This window comes from Eupeodes corollae, chromosome 1 (genome assembly GCF_945859685.1).
Source record: "Eupeodes corollae chromosome 1, idEupCoro1.1, whole genome shotgun sequence".
NCBI classification, from domain to species: Eukaryota; Metazoa; Arthropoda; class Insecta; order Diptera; family Syrphidae; genus Eupeodes; species Eupeodes corollae.
In genome coordinates, this window is record NC_079147.1 from 264611870 (window position 1) to 264628473 (window position 16604).

The 16604-nt window shown below is 34.4% G+C and overlaps 1 protein-coding gene across 5 annotated transcripts in view; it reads right to left on the bottom strand.

The window, feature by feature from the left end:
• The window catches only part of LOC129941766 (rab11 family-interacting protein 3), a 248386-nt gene extending 232090 nt beyond the window's left edge, over positions 1-16296 (bottom strand). For 2 of the 5 annotated variants that reach the window (XM_056050491.1, XM_056050488.1), the window contains exon 1: positions 15295-16294. The gene's annotated coding sequence lies outside the window, so the exon portion shown is untranslated. Of the gene's footprint in view, positions 1-15294 lie in introns of all 5 variants that reach the window. The other 3 variants (XM_056050492.1, XM_056050489.1, XM_056050490.1) reach the window with 3 other exon arrangements.
• Positions 16297-16604: the final 308 nt, after the last annotated feature.

The window sequence follows — 16604 nt, forward strand, 5'->3', positions numbered from 1 at the left end:
GACTGTATGGTGTGGATTTTGGGCTGGAGGCATAATTGGGCCATATTTTTTTGAAAATGATGCTGGTCAAGCAGTGACTGTTACTGGTGCTCGATATCGCGACATGATTACACAGTTCTTTCTGCCAAAATTGGATGATATAGATGTGTCCAATATGTGGTTTCAACAAGACGGTGCCACATGTCATACAGCCCATGAAACAATTCTATTACTGCATGAGACATTTCCAGGTCGTGTACTCTCTCGTTTCGGTGATCAAAATTGGTCTAATAGATCGTGTGATTTAACACCATTAGACTTCTTTTTATGGGGTTATTTGAAATCACAAGTTTATGTCAACAAGCCCACAACCACCCGTGCATTAAAGGAGGAGATTCAACGCTGCATCAACGAAATTCAGCCACATTTATGCAGAATGGTCATGGAAAATTTCAACAAAAGGGTGCGCATGTGCATGCAAAGCCGTGGAGGCCATTTGTCCGATGTGTTATTCCATACATAACCCTATTCCATGTACTTTACGAGTCAATAAAAATATAACTATCAAAAGACTAAAAACGGCGTTTTTTATTTAATTAAAATCTTGCGTTAATTTTGGGACACCCTTTATATCCGTGCTATACCTACGTGTATAAAGCTAAACAGTATTGTTAACCACCAAAAAGCGTAAGTGAGACAGTTGCCGAAGCTCCACGATTTAGTGGATCACACAACATCACGTTTATATTACTATTTGGAATATTTGGTCGCGACGATAGACAGGCAGACGGACGGCCAAAATCAGGGGACCCACTTTTTTACCATCGTAAAGTAATATTCCTAGTTGCACGTAAAAAGTCTTAAGTTGTTAAATCACAAAAATACCTGCGATTCAATTCAAACAATTCCTCGCAGCAGGCAGAAGCCGTGAAAAAAAACTTTAGAAGGCACAAGCCAGGTAATGAACTCAAGACGTCTGGCATGGCACAAACCATCACATTTCAACAAGTTTATTGCGTAATTCAAGCGCATAACATTTCATTTTTTTGTAATATCGTATTCATTACGTACCAAATCTGTGGGAAATAAATGTCAGGTTGAAAAGTGACAGCTGTCATTATAGCGAACTATTAAAAATGAAACTTCTTATTGGAAAACCCCAACATATATAAATCCAGACATACATACATATTTATAAGCTAAGACATGCATATTGTAAATATTTATGGATCCTAAGTTCATTGACGTTACGAGATAGAAATTCAAATTTGAATTCAGGCCTAACATTACAACTCTTACGTCTGTACTATTTCTAGGAACTTCTCTTTGCGAATCATAGTTGAAATACAAAATGGTTTCCATTGAATAAACAAACAGAAAAACTGGTTAAAAAATAAACTTCACCTAAAGTCCTTGCATAATAATTTAAACTTTAAAACATCATAAATTATTTCACATAGCAATTTAATTATCGTCAGAAATGGACTTGGTCGGTGCGGCTTCTGCGACACACGACCACGACGACGCAATTTGCAATTTATGTATTGAAATGTCAACAAATTGCATTTTTATTTCCACTCTACACAAAAGTGCATGAAATTTATACAAGTTTTTTTAATATATTTTCAACTCGCCATCAGACATAAATTATTAATTTTAATCACCACGCACTTACCTATTGCTGTCCTATCGGGAATTTGTTAATTAAAAACAAATTATCAAAGCATTTAGAGAGACTGGTTGGCAAGATACTTAAGCCTATTTTTAATCTTTTCACAACAGCATGTATATGTATTTAACAGAACAACAACAACAACAACTTGTGAAACACAAACTTGATGCATTATTTTAAAATTATAGGATTTCAGCATCCGCAAAATGTTGTTAATTAGTTTAGTTTATAAACAAAATAAAAAGAACTTAAAGCAATTTATGGATTTAGGTGTTTTATGTTGTTTAAGAGAGAAAATACTTAAAATGTTTAAATTAACACTTAATTAAAAAATAACGCAACTGGAACAAACGATTTCCAAATATTTTTAAAGTGAAACAAAGTATCATCCAAGTTTCGTTCTTCTACTCTACGATAGGGCGCCCGCCAGGCCCAAGCTTTAAACAAAAATTTGACCTACATTAAGGTAGCTATAATGTATCGTATCGTATGTTAGATATTTTAAACTCCACTTAAAGGCATTTTAGTTGGGCATTATTCGTGTTTCGTTTCTTCCTAATTCTACCCACTCACTTATAGCTACAGCTCTCTACCCATAGCTAACTTATTTTGTTTGTTTTTTTATTATTATTATTATTATTTGGTGGTCCCCTTTCCCCCTCCTCACCTTCTAGTGCCTCATCTCAGTTCTAAGAAAATTGCGGTCGCCCCGCAAGCTAAGCTTAGCATCGCATCTAACAGAGTGACGGATAAGTTAGCAGTAGGTAGGTTAGGTTATAGGTAGAGGTAGTATAAGTAGTTAACCTTGGTTGAGTTTCTTTGGACTTTTTTTCTTATTTAACTAAGGTATATGGGTAACACGAATAATAATATTTTTGTTATTCAGAGATGTGTGAAACTCAACTCAATAACACTTTTGCACTTCTGAAGTGTTACAGCCGCCTTTAAATTTAATTAGAAAGAATGCAAAATAAAAATTAAAAAAGAAAACATTGCAGACGGGAACGAAATGTATCTCACGAATACTTTTTTTTTTTGCATCGACTTTTGCGGCTAACATTATAATATCACGAAGGCGCTTGGGTCTCGTCTGATGCCACAAAGGTTTTGACCATATTTGCCAGTTTTATTTTTTAATTTTTTATTTTGATATCTTTTTCGAAATGCATGCGATGTTGATGTTGATGTTGATTATAATGACCTTAGTGGTTGGAATTGGATTTTATTTCCATAAATCATTTGTTATAATGGATTTATAAGAAAAGGTGGTTATACGTTTGATGGGTAATTTATTTTAATTTGAAATAAAGTATATTATTGTTAAAAACTAAAAATAAAGGTAGACATTTAATAAAATTTTTGATTTTGCAATATTTATAAACAATGTTAAGGTTTTTCTTTATAAGAGACTCTTTGCGGCTTTTAAAAATGACCTTATTGTGATTGCAAAAAGCTGTACAAAATTTAATTTTTCAAATTTTATTTTTATGCGAGGACAAGCGATTTGAAATTAGTAGATATTTTTAACGATACTTCAAAAAAAACTTTCCATATATAGAACTGTAACAAAATTTTGGGTTTATTGCACTATAAGATTAACAGCATTTTGAAAACAGAATTTTGATCAACTAATATTTTGAAATAAAGATCAAGAATTGACCGAAGAATTTTTCTCTCAATGCATCGTAAGACGTTCTCACACATTAATAAGGACTGCAATGATGAGTGTCTTATAGATGGTGACTTTGGAAGCATGAGATAGGCCTTTACTACTCAATTGCCTTCTAGTTCAAAGAAGCACTGATTTTGAGGAATTATCCTTCGTTTTATTTCATTGCTGATTTCGTAGTTTGAATTTGAAGCGGTTCTTAGGGGGACAAGGTACTTAAATACATCAAAGTAATAGCTACACATGGTGTCGTCCTTGTTTGACAGCAGTATATACTTGATCTTGCCCTCATTGAAACGGAACTCATCTTTTCAACTTCCGTCATCATCACGCTTTGATCTTTCAATATGTCAATATCATCGGCGTATACGAGTAATTAGATGGACCTTTGGAAGATTGCGCCTCTAGTGTCTACGGTTGAGTTTTGCACAATTCTTTCCAGAACGATGTTGAAGAAGTCGCATGACAGTGCATCACCTTGTCTAAAACCTTTTTTGACATCTTTTCCGACCTTGGAAGAGCAGCGTGTATTCTCCTTCTCCATTCAGCACAAACATATAAGTTTGACAGGGATGCCAAAACTAGTCATTGCTTTGTAAAGCTCTTCCTTATAGATGCTACCACACTACTTACTTGTTTAAAATAGCGCTACAGTCCTGTGTGGACTAGGGCCTTACCCAACAAACTTCTCCATCTAGCTCGGTTCCTAGCTAGATGTCTCCAGTTTCGCACTCCAAGTTGGGTGAGGTCACTTTCCACTTGGCGCACCACCTTATTCGCGGTCTTCCTCTACTGCGCTGTCCTGTGGGTGTGGATTCTAAGACTTTCCGGGCCGGAGCATTGTTTCCATGCGCTCTAGGTGACCCAGAAATCTCAGTCATTGGACTTTTTCCTTTCTGGCTAAGTCTACGTCGCTGTACAACTCGTACAGCTCGTCGTTCCATCTTCTCCTCTGCTCCCCTTCGATGCATACGGGACCTTAGATCACACGAAGAACTTTTCTCTCGAAGCGACCCAAGGTGCTTTCATCCGCTTTTGTCATGGTCCATGCTTCTGCACCGTATAGCAGGACGGAGATGATAAGGGTCTTATATAGCGACACTTTGGGCCTTCGAAAGAGGACTTTTCCACTCAATTGCTTTCTTAGCCCAAAGAAACAGCGGTAAGCACGAAGGTTTGATCTCAGCGCTGGTGTTGTTTTCTGCGTTTACCACCTAAAAGTTACGTCTGTCGATGGTGACGTTTTGACCAAGACGTCGGTGTTGTAGGCCCTTTCTTGACGACAGCCTGTACTTTGTTTTGAACTCGTTAACCGTTAAAGCCATTTTTGCCGCCTCTGCCTCAATACTCACAAAAGCCCCATTGACATCACGCTGAGTTCTTCCGATTATGTCAATGTCATCAGCATATGCCAGTAATTGGACAGACTTTTGAAAGAAAGTGCCTCTAATGTTGACGTGTGAGCTCTGCACTATTCTTTTAAGTACGATGATAAAAAATTGCATTACAGCCCAATCTTTTTAAATTCTCCATGTTTATCCTGAACAAACGGACGAGTTTGGCAGGGATGCCAAAACTAGACACGGCTCTATACGCTCGTCCCTGTAGATGCTGTGATATGCGGCCTTGACATCGATGAAAAGATGGTGAGTGTCAATTTGGTGTTCTTGAGTTTTTTCCAAGATCTGCCGTAGTGTGAATATGTATGGTCGATATTGGATATTTCCTGGTCTGAAGTAACACTGATATGGCCCTATCAGGTTGTTGACAAACGGGAAAAGGATATATGCAATGTTAAGGAGACTGATGCCTCTGTAGTTGTCGCAATTAAGAGGATCTCCTCTCTTATGTATTGGACAAACTAAGCTGAGATTCCACGTATCAGGCATGTTTTTTTCCGAGCATATTTTACAGGCGAGGCAAGTCATCGCCTGCTCCTTTAAATAGTTCGGTTTTTCTGTGTAGCGCCGTTCTGTATGTCTGTCACTTAGCTGCGTATGCCGGAACTCAAACGCCAAACCAGGGCTCCGCTGAAAAGGCAGTGTGAAACCGAGCACGTCAGAGGTAAAACAATGTTACCACTGGTTCTTAATGCTCAATGCAGGCAGTATAGGACTTCTTAAGAGGTTATTAGAGACCCGATCGCAAAAGGGAATGGCAGTCTCTTGCGATTGTAGCCGTCTAACGTCGAATCTTTTTACGGTACTTCCTTGTTTTAGCTTGGATCGGGATATCCGCACCTTGGCTACAACGAGACAGTGGTCCCAGTCAATGTTGGCCCTCGGAATTTTCGGACATCTTGTATACTGGAGAATTATTTTGATCGATCGCAATAGTTGACAGGCAATTCCGATTGACCAGGAGATTTCCATGTCTCCTTGTGGATATCAAGATGTGTGAAGTGCGTATTTTCTATCAGAAAGTCGGGCCCGCATCGAAATCGATCAACCTGAATCCGTTTTCGAAGGTATTGTCGATTGTGCCACCAAAGATGTCTTTGAATTGCTCATATGTCTTGTCCAAGAGCTCAAAGAATATGACTTTGATGTATTAATTTGTCTCTTCTGTTCGAAATTTAGTTTTGACGAGTTTCAACAACAAATCCACGCCCAAATAGCCACTGCCTTTGTTCTCGGTGGCAGTCGCCGTAGTAAACATCGCACTCTTTCAGTTGGTGTTTGTCCATCTCACCGCACTTTTTGGATGAAGGTAATATTTGCCTTGCAGCAGTTTAAGGTTTCCGCTAACTGTTCGGCTGCAATGGATCTATTAAGGGACCTAACATTTCACGTACATATCCAAAGTTTGTTTGATTGGTTCGTCATCAGTAAATACGTCCGTACCCGAGGCTTGTTGGTGCTTCGCAAGTAGGATATTTTTACGAGGTCAGCAAGTCACCCGATGACACAACTTCCAACCAAGAGGGCCTGATCTTAAGTATAACTCCAAGGATGGGCCACCGAATAAACCGCTACTTACAGCCTAGGCTCCGAATATGTCGTAGAAGCCCTATAAGATGTTCACTGAGTAGTTCAACCTAACTGGGACTAACAATTTCCAGTCACGGTCTAGGCACCTGATTTTCACCGCATATTTCAATTTTTTTGGGCATACTGATATTTATTTGAATGAAGAAGCATTTTTTCAGCAAAAACATCTTTTTAAAATTATATGTAAATGATAGCAAATAAACGTTTTTATTTATTGGTAAACTTACTCTATTCATTAGCTTCATAATCTTTAAATGTTCAAAATTTAATTTTACTGAATGATTTTTAATATTAATACTTTCTTTGAAATTTAAAAAAAAAAAGAGTCGGACTAAAAACGCAACCTTAAGGAATACCACGTATATTTGCTAACACATTTTTAAAAAGCTAGTGAATTTGATCTCATCTTCATCCCTGGGTATGGATACCCACACTTTGGTATAAAAAGTAGAGGGTTCATTTAAGAATGTACACTAGTATCATTTTTAAAATTTAAAATTTCGCTGTAGTCTAGCTCTTTCGGATTTTTCCAGTTAAGTTTGAAATTAAATAGGTTAGTGGAATTATAGTGACAAAAAGAATGTGCCCACTGCATTATTTTTTCTTCAAAAAAAAACATTTATTTTTAGAAATAGTCACGAATTTGTATTTCAATTAACGTCGCATTTTTCAGTAAGTTCTTTTGTTTTGGAAAATACCCAAATACCTTAATTAAGTGTTTTTTAATTCTCTTTTAATTTCTTCTTTGATTTGAGTAAAGTTCCCCCAGTGTTAAGGTACACATCACGTTGGAATTTTAATGCATGCATGTTTTATCAATGCGTATATGTCAACCACAAATAAATTGACTTTGTTTTAAAATCCATAACTTTCTAACTTTATGAAATTCTCAAATCTATCTACAATACATTAGCCTGGAAATTCAATGTGCCAAACTATCATCGTCGTTATAGTTCAAATCGAAGTATGCACCTTTACCATTTCCTGTGGTATTTTTCAGATCAAATTCAACTCACTTCTTGAGCTGGTTTTAGATTGACGAAAAAAAAAGATGGATTTTTGTAGGAACTTTGTTTGAGCTGATGATGGGGATTGGAATTAAACGAACTCATGCATAAATTCCACAAAGATACACACACACACCAAAACAAAATTCACCTACAACAACAAAAACACCCAATCATGCACTCAAAAGTGAGTGTGGGTTTGCATGGTTGGTCGGTCGGCAGGGCACAGTGGGCCAAAATAGTATTTTGCGTTGCCGAAATTTGTTTTTATTTCATTTTTTTTATTTTATTTTATATATAAGCTTTTTATGTCAACTAAGGTTTTTCCTGTTACAAATTTGAACCTATACTAAAAAAGTAAAAAATAATTGTGGTTCCCCAAATAAATTCTAAACTACATAGTTTGTAAAATCTTACAATAAGTGTTGTAACAGGTGTGACAATACTTTTTTTTAGGGTTGGTGGTTTTGACAGTTGTCACTTGATTTATGCTCAGTTTGGTTTGCCATTTCAGAATAAATAAACGTACTCCTGAACAATAGTTGCAAATCGTTCAAATTAACTACCAAAATAATGGTACAGCCAACGAATTTATTGAATTAAACTTTTGATGGACGCAAACCTAACGTGGTATGCAGTAAGTAAGTAGTAAGTAATTCATTTATTAACAGTTTTTAAAATAAATACATAAACATTTGTTTTTGAATTTAAAAGCTTTGGCTTTGCCGTCAGCTCGACTTTCAACTTAAATTTTTATAACATTGGCAAACTTTGTTTTAAATTTCAGTTTTAATTATATATTGATTTTTACATACATATATACATCTACTAGTTTAATCATATTCACTCATAATCAATTTTCTAAATCTGCAAATTTCCTTCAGATAGTTGACAAGATTTTTCCAATCTGGTCCATTCAATATTAGAATTGTCTCTTGTAGAGTGAGAGAGAATTTTTTAAAATATGAGAATCTCTGTATCTGAAAATTGGACATACGCTTATAAAATGGAAGCAGTCTTCTTTGGATTTATGATTGCCGAGTGTACAGAACTGGTTGCAACTTCCATTGTATGGTCTACCGTTGAGACACAAGACTTCGCATCTAGATTTAAAACTTTGAAAATCAAATAAATATCTTTGTAGCTTAAAGATTCATTGAAATAGTTATTGTTACTTAGATTAAATTGTAACTAGCTATATAATATTCGACTTTCTGATTCAATAGCTGTTTTTATAAATTGATTCCGAACCGAGTCTTCATTAAGCTGGATAATTTTATACATATTCTCCTTAACATCAAGAATGTTACTTGCATTTGCATATTTTCACCAAATGAAGTGGCAATTCGTTGCCATTTGTCATACCACCAGACTTTGTTCCTTATTTCGTAAAGCAGCATTATTTTGCTCAGTCGCTCACCTGGAAAACCTAAGACTTTAATAAAATAATCCGCTTGTAGTTTCAATGTGCTTGTAAATAATTTTGGTAAGCCAGTTTCCAAGTAGATCGCATAGTTCGGCGTGTTGATTGGTAGGTTGAAAATTTTTTTGATGAAACTCTTCTGAAATTTCTCAATTTCCTCATACTCTTCCATTCCCCAAACTTGAGCTGCATAACATAAAGTGGACTTCACAACTGAATTAAAAATTTGGTATTTGGTAGACAAATATACCATGTTGTTCGAGAAGATCTTTCTCCATGTTAAGTTTATTAAACTTTGTGATGTCTTGGCTTTAATGTCAACGTGGTATGCTATTTAAAACGCTGGACCTTTTTGTAGGGTTATGTAAAGTCTCCTGTCTAAGCCGATAAGCCTGGGACGATAGACACCTTGGAAGTGAATATTTGGTGCGTTATAACTAGCATATGGCCCTAATCACTGCAAAAATTACCTATACACCTCGTTTTGTTATTGTGGTACTGTTAAAAAGCGTTTTAAATAAATAAATAAATTAGGTGGCCTAGTGTATTAAAACTCTCAACCAGAGATGGAGGGGACCTAGAATTTACATGATAAATCCACACACCTTATTTGAGAAAGCACTTTTCATGACAAGAATTACTCTTGGAAAATGTGTCAATTCTTCGCAAGAGGCAGTACCCGAGAGAAAAAAAAAACTTTGTTTGACTTATGGCAAGACAATACAACGCACTAACCATCACATATCTTTAAATCTTGCTTTAGTCAAAACATAATTATATTTAAATTTTAATTCATTCTTTTTTTATCATTATAAAATGTTGGAAAAATAAAGTGTAAAATGAAAAGACATAACTATTTTTAACAAAAATACAAATTTCACTTAACTACACTTCGAATCAATTTCGGCACGTTAAGGCTCGTTTCCACCCCACTGTGTTGAGTGCTATTCGTGCGTTGTCGTTATTGTCTTTTGTCGGTGGTATGGCGTATAGGTTATACGATACGAAGGTAAGCCAGGTATGTAGGTAGGTTAGGTATAGGTACATTTACCTGTGCAGCAGCAAAATCTAAATATTTACCTATGCGGGGGAACAGGGAGACAGCACAAAGACGGTACGAGTATGACGAAGGGAAAAACGTTAAGAAAAATAAAATACAAACTCCACTTTGGTTTGATGTTTTTGTTGTTGCTGTTGCTTTTTCTGTTACCGGTGCCATTTGGAGATATCACGAGATTCACGACTTTTCGTCTTGGTCTGAGTCTCTGATGTGTACGCAAGAAGAAAGAGGCTACCCATTCGACAGACCCGCAATGAAATTCAACAAAGCTTAAACACAACAAAAGTTCGAATTGAGAACTTGAGAAAACATAAAAATGATGAATGATTTTTAAATCGAGTGCATTCTTCATTTTCGAGATTCAAATTTGTTTTGAAAGTTAAAAATGTCAAATCCTCCAAAGAGACATTTTGTCTAACAAAAAAGCTATAAAACATTGCAAATGTAAAATGTACATAAATAAAAGAAAAACAGTCATAAACATAAAACATTTCATCGAATTTGTCAAGCAGAAATTTTGGAGGAGTGGGAGTTGTGTTTCTTTGTTGTTGATTTTGTTTTGGAAGACTTGGAGACCGGTTTATGTCGATTTTAATGGTCAACTTTTTAAAGCTGTATATGTTGGTGTCGTTATAGCGTCGCTGTCGTAGGAGAGACTATATCGATTTGTTACCATTTAAGGAGATTCAACTCATTTATGTTGACCAACTTTATGACTGGTAGAAGTTATTCAATAATGAAGTTATTAACACTGAAATAAAACTTAAGCTTCATGCCTATAAAAATAAACAAACTGAATTTTACAATATTCTCGATAAGGTAAGGTAAACATATTATTCATTTTTGAAGCTTAAATGAGGGATTTGAAAAGAGTTGCGTAATTTTATTTTTGTAGCCCACATCATGTCTTTTGATTTATCATTTTAGTTCTATAGCAGCTGAAGAAGGAAACCGATAGTAAAAAGTATTGTCAGGTTTTAAGGGGTATCATGTTTCATTAAAGTACATTCTCGCCCACTGACACGCCTACAAATGAAGTAATTTCTTATTAAATTGAAAAAGCTTGAAAGAAATAATGTTTGCTCGTTGTAATGACAAAAGTACTTAAGTACAAATTTTTAGTTATCAAAAAGTGTGGTATTAGTCATTAAGTTTGGACCTGACAATCTCAGCTCTTATTTTAACGTTAAAGTTTCCAGAAAGGCAGTTTTCTAATCAAAATCTATTTAAATGAAACAACACGAATTTGATTAATAATATTATAAAATGAAGTAAAAACAACACCCACTTTTATGGGCGTTTTTCCATACAAAAATAATGTTAATTCAACTAATTTCTTAGAAAGTAAGACCGATACAAAACTTGCAGAATGCTACAATATTGAACTTTATTGTGGTAAAGTATTCTACATCCAACAACTGAAGTTAGATTTTTTTGATTAGCATTCTTAGAGTTCGAATTTTGCAGTTGCAGAACGTAGTGGAATGTAAGCTTTTGAACATAACTTCTGTATCGAAAATCCAGAAATAGGCCACCTTGACAAAAACTTGAGGTTGATTTTTTAGAGGCATATAATTTTAAAATAGAATAAAACAAAGATGAGTTAAAACAAAATGTCTGGCATAAGAATTGGTATCATATGAATGGAGTTTCCCATATCGGCCGTATCTACGTAAACTAGCGACTTAACATATCCCCACAAAAACTAGTTAAGCGATTTTAAATCGAACGATCTCAGAGGACAATTCAAGGGTTCGTAATGTGAAAACTATGCGGTTACCAAACCTTTCGGTAAATAAATTATTTGTGACAAGAGGTGGGTAACATGTTGCGGTACCGTCTTGTTCAAATTAAAGCTCCTGCTAATCATGGTTTTTCAAATGAAGAAAAAGAAGTCAGTAATTTTGGGTCTTTAGCGGTTATAATTATAGACCATTTTGAAGAATTTGAAAGTGGGAAATTATATGTAGGTAAAAAAATTGCACGCACAGTGATAAAAAACTTAATTATATATATGTACGTTTTAGTAGCGAGTGTGATAACCTTTCGCTGAAGACGATTCTTCATAAGGAGAACTAGTTTTGAGCTGGCTTCCTGCGAAATTTTGTTCTATTCTTCCAATATAACGGCTTTTAGCCGGTTTTTATTACTTATTTTTGATTCTCAGACCTTTCTTCCTAAATAATCCCAAAGATGCTCAATGGGACTAAGGTCTGGAGATAGGATTAGAGAAGCCACTCCTTTACTATCTTTGATGAATGTGTAGGATCGTTGTTTTACACAAGTAAAAAGTCGTCTTTAAGGCCAATTTTTAAAGCGCTGGGTTTTAAATTTTATTTTAAAATTTGTAAAATCCATTGTTGTTTTTATAAAAACTAAATTTCCCACACCATTGGACCCCATAGCTCCCCAGACCATAACATTTCCGACTCCATGTTTCATCGTTAATTGCATACTCTTCACATCTAATGCTGTTTGGTTCTCCACGCAAATCTGCGACTATCCGACCCAAAGACATTAAACTTGCTCTCGTCAAGGAATAACACATTCTTCCAAAAATCATCTGGTTTCGAAACGTATGCATTCGCATAGTTCAAGGCGCGTTTAGAAACGTTTGCCTTTGAAATATAGGGTTTTTTTTGTATCGTGCGACCTTATATCCCTTTGAATGCAGAAAGTTCTGAACAGTTTGAGGGTACAGCGATATTCCATAATTTGCTTGAATGTCAGCAGCTATTTTAGAAGCACTTAACTCGGGACCAGGTTTACCATTCTTTAAATTTTTCCTTCCATATGAGCGTCTAGTACTTTTTTTCGACCTCTTCCTGGGCCGCTTTTTTTCAAATAATTTTTGAATACATATTGAACTGTAGACCGTGGTCTATCAATAGTTGACGATATCCCAGCATAACTTTTTCCGTCGTTTCTTAGTTTAAAAATCAGTTTTCTTACTTCAAGAGGTACTCTTTTGTAAGAAGCCTCCATTTTCAAAATAAACTTCGCAAAATTAAAAAAAAAAAACAATTGAAAAGATCAATACACCACGGCATACTGAGCGTAGATCTCTCAATATCATTACAGTATACAATTTACATTAAAAAAAAACCGTTATTTCCATTTTGTTAGACAAAAGAGCAGTGTACGAACATTTGTTTGATGTACGAGCAATTCTTCGACATTACTGGAACATTCTACTAACGGTAAAAAAACATGAGGCAAAGCTCGAACATTTTGTTGCATTTCCCATAATACATTATAATTTTATGAAAGAAAGTCAATGAGCTCAGATTTGTAGTAGGAAGTTCATAGTGTAAGGGAAACCCATTTATTTTCATTTGCTGTACGTGCAATTTTTTGATGTAGTGTACAACAAAAATTAATATGAAATGGTTTTCGACACAAGTATTAAAAGGACAAAAAATGACATTGAAATCAAGCTTTAGGAATTGTCCACAAAACGGATACGAACTTTTTAAAAATATATTTATTTTGCTTAGGCTTACTCAAAACATTGCTAGTATTTGATAGCAAAGCCCTTGTTTTTGATCACTTCAACACAGCTTCGAAGCACGGAGTCAATTAAAAGCGACACTTTTGACGAGGTAATTTAATTTGATCAAACGGATCGTTTTTATTCTTCAATTAGTTCTTACATTAGTTCATCGATCTACAATTTCCTATGGGTTTAAAATCTGGGAACTGGCTATTGTAACACGTCAATTCAGCTTTCTTGAAACCAAGTCTTATCTGTATTGGACGTGTGTTTTAAGTCGTTGTCCTGCTGAAATATCCTTTCCAGAGGCAACTGATCTTCAACGTGTGGCAGCTTTACATTATGCAAAAAGTCACGGTACATAAAACCATCTATTGTACTATCTATTTGGGGAATCGCTCTCAGCCCATGCCATAAAAAACATTCACCTTTAAGTTAATTTCTCCGTGTTTTACAGTAGCTTTGGTTTAACGTAGATAAGGTGCCTCTTTGGCTTGCCTGCGATCACGACGGAAACCATCGGAAACCTTGAAACTGAATTTGGATTTGTCCGAATGGAGTACGTTCCTTCATTTTCTAACGGTACAGTTGATGTGGTCTTACTGAAATTTTAATCTCACCAGGTTGTTTTTGTTTGAAATAAGAGGCTTTTTACAGCTTTGAAAGATTTCAGTCCACCACCAACCATCTCCGAATTGTTCTCGCGCTTACGTTCAATTCGAGTTGGGTTCATATTTCTCTAGATGATATAAAAGGGTTTTTTTTAATTTATTCTATTATTTTAGAATCCTCTCGTTTTGTTTGTGTTCTCGGACTGCCACCTCGCTGAATCGTTTGAAATTACTTTTTGGATTTATAAAATTGTATTAATAGTAAAATCAATATAAAACATTTGTCCGATATTTTAATTTGACTCATTCCACTTTTATATTTTTTTTATATAATTTTGTTCTTTTATTTCGTTAGAGTATTTGTTTCCTGCCATTTCAGCTAAGCTCAACATCACCTAATTCACTTCATTTGATAATTTGATAATGTAGTTAACGGACTAACTTTTCTCTATTAATTACCAATGACCAACAAAAAAATGGGTTACTTGTCTTATTTGTCAAATTTAATAAACCGTTTTGCAAACCATTTTCTCGTGTAGCCTATTCCGATGTACATAATGTATTAAATTTTAGAATCAAGTTAACATGATTTGTTTAAATTATTCAATTTTTTAAATGACATAAATATGGAGGTATTTTAAGTTGCTAATGTTTTGGCCAATACTGTATGTCACTAGAAGTTTTCGCTAAAACTTCACTTACAAGAAAGGGATATTGAAATGTGCAGTGCATTGTTTTTGTCCCACAAACAAAAAAATGCTTTTTAGAAATATAAAGATGTCCTTAACTCGAAACTCGCGTTACAAACGTTTCTTTAAATAAGTTTCTTAAAATAAAAATGCTAAAAGCAACCAAAAAAAGGAGTTTTTAGTCAAAACTTAAAACTAGAATTTTTATTCATTAGATTTGTTACTAAAGCAAAACTAACTTTCAAAACGTTTTGCCTTTTTCGGTTTTCAACAGTTTTAGCATTTTTGTAAGATTTGTTATAAGACAGGTGAAATCTAACAAAAAAAATTTAAAGTGATATTTCAAAATTATTCATTTTGAAGTCGGATTTGAATTAAGACAACCACCAACCATTGGAAAAGTGCAATTTTATTCCCAGTAAGAAAACCTTGTGGACCAGTGTTATTTTTGAATTTCCATTTCAAAATTTTCACGCTTAACCTCTTACGTCCACTGAAAACAGAGAAGGTGAAGCTGGTTTCCGTCTTATTTTATTTGAGAAGAAGAAAATTACCCATGTTAAGGTTAGGGATTTGACCGGTTTTAAATATTCAAAGCGCAAGAGAAATAAATGTACATTTATTTACAGCAGCATTGGATGGTCAAATTTTAATGTTTATAAGGTAAATAACTTCTTGTAAGACATAAATATTATTCTTACCTGATATTTTTTCAACAGCTATCTATTTTATTGCATGTAATCCAATCCAAAATCAGCAGATAACAAAAGAAATTATATTTTTGTTGTTGTAGAAATTTTAACAAACACAACAAAAAAACAAAATAAATATTTCTACCGTGTAAAATTTCTTATTTCAAATTAACTCCAAGCACATAATTTGCTCAATCAATTACTTAAAAAAAATCGTGATGAATGCAAATTTTTTAAAGATTTATAATTTATTTAGGTACATTTATTTGAAAACTGCTTGATCGCGATCGAGAAAGAAAGAAAAACCATAAAATTTCTCACAGTATCGCGAACGGTAGAGAAAAACGAAAACCAAAAAAATAAATAAGAATGTAATCCCACAAAACAGGTAGGCACAAACACACTCAAATATCACGCACACCAAGTAAATATCGAAAAAAGAAAGAAAACAATAACAAATTCCAATACAGAAGAGAATACAGGTGAGTTAATGATGACGACACAGAAATGACGACGAGTTGTTAGTGGTTTTGCTTTGTTGCGGCTTCGCTTAGGTACGACCAAACGTACAACAACGACGACGCGACTACACGACGACGACGAGATCACAGAAGAGTGAAAAGATCGCAAATCGAGCGAAAATTTTCTTAACGTCTCTAGAGAGAGGGGGAAGAGATTAAATCTTGTTTTATTTGAAGATTTTAATATTTTCACTATTTTATTTATGAAAATTATTCACAAAAACTGAATAATAAGAAACATGCACAGGTGGTAGTTTAATGTAACGGTATTTTGATGACCAAAAATAACGAACGAAAATCTTATCAAACTTTAAGATCAAAGAAAATTTAGGTAAATTCACCGTTGTTGTTCAAAAAAGGTACTTGTTGATTTAGGCGAGCAAAATAAGCAAATACTGTTACTTTTGTTTGTATTTCACTACAGATTGTTGTTGATAAATTTATTTTATTGTTTAAGAAAATGTGGACACAAATATGAATTTATTTATCGGAAGCAATGAAATGCTTAAATTTGAAATAACTTTTACCGTAAACCGAAAAATTAGACGACGACGACAAACGGAAAATACGTTTAACTCCACCGAGGCAACTCCGAAAACTAAAAATTTAACTTAAAATTATGAAAGAAAATAGAAAAACAAAAACAAATCAAACACAAACTCAAACAAACCAAAGGTAAAACACTCAAACTCAATTTTTGTTTGAGAATGGAAAAAGAAGCATTTTAAATGAGTGTGAGAGAAAATGCACTTGAGCGGATTGAGTGGCAATAGAGGTTTCTGAGAAAACAGAGCTGTC